This window comes from Zalophus californianus, chromosome 3 (assembly GCF_009762305.2).
Source record: "Zalophus californianus isolate mZalCal1 chromosome 3, mZalCal1.pri.v2, whole genome shotgun sequence".
In the NCBI taxonomy this organism is placed as follows: domain Eukaryota; kingdom Metazoa; phylum Chordata; class Mammalia; order Carnivora; family Otariidae; genus Zalophus; species Zalophus californianus.
Window position 1 is genome coordinate 179,042,631 of NC_045597.1, and position 5,124 is coordinate 179,047,754.

The following is a 5,124-nucleotide window of genomic DNA, read 5'->3' on the forward strand; positions in this document are numbered from 1 at the left end:
TGCTGCTTTGAATAGAGAAGGTATTTTTTTTTTAAAAGCCTGAGCCTTGAAAGCCGTATTCTATAAGCATGAATAAATCCTCCACCATTACTGTTTACCACAATCAGAAGCCCTTTTCTCCAACAGTTTCTCTTTTAAAAAATTGTTGAATTCCACCCACGAACCATGCTAAACATTTCCCTGGACTCCCCTTATCCCGGCATTATGCTATTTGTATTCATTAAAACTGATTAAGGTTTTCTTCATATTTATCACCAGTTTGACTTTCATAGCTGAGGCTTACTCTGCTATCAGCAGGATTCCTGGTCTCCTTTGGAAGTTTTCAAAGTGAAAATCCACGAACACAAATGAATTCTGGCAGCTAGAAGTCCCTAATTTAGTGTGTGGGTTCAGCGAGATGAGAGGAGCTGTATTTTAGGATAAAACAATTAGATAACCCTGAATTAAACCTATGGTGTACTCATCACATTCTTTTCTTGGATTCATGTGCAATGTAAATGTACTTGACATGATTCAATTATGACTTAAATTCCTGATTGCCAAAGCTAATCAAATAATAAAAGTATAATACACCAATCATATGTACAAAAGTTGTGTAGAGCCATTGACCCTGGAAAGGGCATGCTACCTCTAATTGTGCATTATGGGCTATGTGGCCCCTATAAGTCATAAAGAATAATCATTAAAATGTTAAAATAAGATTATGAGTTCAACAAAAGGTAGGACTTTCCATTAAGTTTTATTAATACTGAGGAAGAAAGAGCACAAATGGGGAAAACCATAGCATCTTTTTCTGGTCTGCTGTGTGGCTCCAACTTTGGGGCCCTTACCATCATCACCAAATACCTCTGATTCCTTGAACCTCTGAACAAGCTCATCAGGAAGAGCTGTGCCCTCCATTCCTCTCAAGATTTTTCTGTTGAAGTAAATAGAAGACTTTAGCTTACAAAGAATATCATATGTATAGTCATGGAATATTCAATTTCTATCTCTGCAAACTGCCCACATTGGTTGGAAACAATAGGTGTGGCCCGACGTTTGAGATGTGCCCCCCATTTGCAAGGACACACAGCTGTTACTTACAAGAATATGTTGTAGGCTATTTCTCTTCAGCACTCTGCCACCAAACAGGCCTCAAGGAAAAGAGAAATCTGGCAGGCAAGTGTCACCTTATGGAGTCTTTCTAATGGCATGCTTAAGTTTGTATATAGAGAAACACACTTTATTGCTTTTCTCAGAAATGTGGTCTGCCTCTGGCTTGTAATTCTTTATTACAGGGGATTTTTTTTTTTTTTCTCCCAGTAACCTTAAATACAAAGAGAATAAAGTTCTATAATTTGGAGCGATAAATCCTTCCCATCTTTCAAACTTGGCTGAAGTCCTCCCTATCCCCTAAACACCTTGCTATGATAAACTCCCGTTGACATGCTATTGACTGAACTGTTAGATGCTTACTCACTTTTCATGTGTTTGTATCTTATCTTTCCGATGAGACCATGAGCTCCTTGAAGGCCAAGACTGTCTTACACTGTTATGCGTCCCTCAGTTCCTAAGTTCAGCACCTTACACATTACAGGCACCTGGCTATTACCTTTGGTCTGTTAGAAAAAAGTGCCTCCTAAAATTTTAAAGGAAGAAAGACATAGATGTACAAAATAAGGGTTGATACAATGAAGGGATGGAAGATGACTTCCAGTAAGTGGTTGCTTCTCTGTTCAGAGAGTTGTTGCTACTCTCCTCTTCGATCTCCTGTTGAGTTCGTAGGTGTTCAGAATGGTTTGATCCCCATTCAGCTGAATTCCCGAGACCAGATGAAATCCAGGTCTCCTACTCCTCCGCCATCTTGCTCCTCCCCTGGCTATTACCTTTGATGGCTTAATTTAGGAAGAGTCACTGGCTGACAACAAATCCAAGCTCCAAATTAGAGTCACTGTGTCTTAGATCAGAGCTCCTCACACTTGAGTGTGCACATTGCTCACCTGGGGAATCTTGTTACTATGTGGCTTCTGATTCCTAGAACTGTGGGGGTACCTGGGAAGCTGCATTTCTAACTCTCAGAGAATGCCAACGCTGATGGTTCAAGGATCTCACTTTGAGGAGCAAGATTTAAACATGAAGAAAATCAGAAGTGAATAAATCATCTAGCAATCATTTCTTTGCTTTTTATGCTTTTGCAGAGCCTCACGTAGATCACACTTCTGGTTGATGTGAATCTATCCAGTTCAGAGATGTTAGAAATATCCAACCACCAATTAAAGGTCTTCCACGCCATAATAAGAGCTGGTGTGGCAGGTAATTCACGGAGGTGCTAATTTGCATTTGTTCCCTTTATTTCTCATTCATTTGTTCTGAGCAGGTAGTCAAACCCATTCAAATTCTTTGCTTCAGAGATTCAAGAGGCAGGGGGTGGGAGAACCGGAGCTGCAGAAGACAACCCTTCTTTCTGTCTCTTTTGAAATCTGAGTGATTGAAAGGATCATCCTAGGTATTCTTTGGGGAGGGGGGAAAGATAGAGAAATGGGAAAAATTTGTCTCCAGGCCTGGAAAGGAGAGGAAAATCAGTGTAGCTCATAACATAAAGAACTCCTTGGAAAGTGTGACAGGACTCTGCAAGGTGCACTAAGCAGGCAGGGCACCAGGATACCAGCCTCCCACTCTGCTACATACTTGTGCCATAGATGGGATGGAAGCCACAGACTTCTGGGAATACCTGGGCTCTGGAAATGGGCATCTCAATAACACCAGAGTAGACTGGTGCTTGGAATGGACTCCTATGCTTTGGCACTGACTACCTGCTTTACTCCAACAACCACAGAAACACTGAATTCATGAGTTAAAAATGTTGAAAGAAGGAAAAAAAAGGAAGTGGAATCACAAAAATGTTTGGAAATAAATTTCTCATCCACTTAACAAAAAGAGTTTGGAACTGGGTTTAATGAGATTTTAAAGAAGTAAGTCTAGGAGATATTTTTTGTTTAACCAAGTGTGAGAAGTAAGATTTATACTTGGTGAGCCACCTATCGAGTGACAATTTAAAGATGAAATCAAATCATGATATTACCCATCCTTCACCCTGCAACACACACACACACATAAACACACACACACTTTCCCCCAGCCCTCTAACCCCCAACGACTTCCTATTCCTCATAGAATAAAATCCAGATTCCTTACCATGAGCTATTACACTCTCTGCGCTATCTTGGTACCACCCAGGATGGTAGCCATGGGCCACATGTGGCAACTGAGTACTTGAAATGTGACTGGTCTGAATTGAGATGTGTTTTAAATGGAAAGTGCCCACCAGGTCTGAAAGATATAGTACACAAAATGGAAGAAAGAAAGAAAAAAGATTATACATTTCTGGTTAATAGTTTTTATAATGATCACGTTTTAACAGAATGTGTTGGTGACATTGGGTTAATTCCGCCTGTTTCTCTTACTTTCAGAAATGTAGCTACTAGAAACGTTAACATCATTACATACACAGCTGGCATCTTACTTCTGTTGGACCGCACTGTTTTCCAAGAACTGCTCTCATCAGAGCTCACCTCCCTCTACATCCTCCTCGGTGGCCCAGCCTCCCCGAGCCCAGCGGTCCTCCAGACCACAAGGCACCTGTGCACAAATGCAAGGCGGCAGCGCATGTGTGGTTGGCTCTGTCTGGAAACTATCCTCCCGACCCACCCCGCCCAGGGTCACACCCCATGCACGTTTACTGCTTGGGTTTCCCCTCATTGCATTCAGCTGAAACTCTGCTCCAATCTCACCTCTCCAGGGACGTATTTCCTTACCACTCTGTCTAAGCCCACGCGCATCCTTCTCAATGCCCTGGACCTGCTTTCCTTTTTTCACATGACATGAGATTGCTGGCCTCTCCCCAGTAAGATGTGAGTGCCTTCACTGTGTTTCCTTCACTGTCATGCTCCCAGTTACTAGGAGAGTGCCTGGCATGCAGTGGGAGCATGGTAGATATTTACTGGATAATTGAATTAAGTGGTTATTCAAAAGTGAGCTCTTGCTACCAACTAGGCATTTTGCTGAGAGTTTTGTGTACTTTTTTCGTGTTTAATTCTCACAGTAGTTCTATAAATTAATACTATTACAATCCTGATTATACACAGGAGAAATCAAATCTTAGAAAAGTTAATTTAATTTTTTTTTTAATTACAAATAACGAGAGAGGAGCTAGAGGTGGTGAATTTTCCAAACAGAGAACCAGGATTGGAGAACCAGGATCCGCAGCCCCGGGGCCCAGGGGTCTGGCCACCTGGGTAGGGTAGCTCCCTAATAAATAATGGGGTTGGGGGCGGGGGGTCAGGGCTGCTCCTGCTTCTTCCTTGCTGCCAGCATCTCATAGAAGGGGTCCACACTCACGGCTGCCTGGATGGACTTGATCCACTCCTCCTCCTGGGTTGCGGCCGAGATTCCGTACACCATGTGGTTCCCCTCAACCACCCGGCCATCCGCCTCTGTTTTACAGGTTTCAATGAGCTGCCCCTTGTTGGGGATGTAAAGCTCAAAGCAGTTCGGTTTTCGGGGGTCATCCACTTCTTGGATGCTCAGATTCTCCAGGGGGATAATCCCGCGGGGTTCCTTGTCCGTGGTGTACTCAAAATAGTAGCGGCAATTGTCTGTGAGGATAAACCCGTACAGCTTCCACATCTTCACCCGGCCCCCTCCCAGCTTAAGGAGCCAGCCCTCCCGATCCGGGTTGAAGAAGGTGTGGGTCAGGTCATTCCCATCATCCTCAGGAATCTTGAAGGGCTCATTTCAGATGCTGTCATAGAGGTTCCTGAGCAGCACCTCGGGCAGGTCCCCATCCTTGTTGATGCCCCGGTTCATGGCCACAAAGCGCTCCAGGCCCAGCTTGTCCCTGACGTTGGGATTGTGAAGGCTGGTGTTCCCAAGCATCCTAAACACCCTATATAGATTTGTTTACTGAATACTAATGGTAGGGCACTATTACTGTCTCTTTTTACAGGAGGGGAAACTGGCACAGGGGGTGAAGTCATTTACTTAAAGTCAAGTAGCCAGCAAGCGGTGGGACTGGGAGATAAAGCCTGGAGGTTCTGCCCAAAATCCAAGCCCTCCTGCCTCAGGGCCAGGTTCACACATTGGTGA

General features: G+C 43.7%; 1 pseudogene; it reads right to left on the reverse strand.

Moving 5' to 3' along the window:
• Nucleotides 1-4,317: 4,317 nt before the first annotated feature.
• On the reverse strand, nt 4,318-4,914 carry LOC113919658 (annotated as a pseudogene).
• Nucleotides 4,915-5,124: the final 210 nt, after the last annotated feature.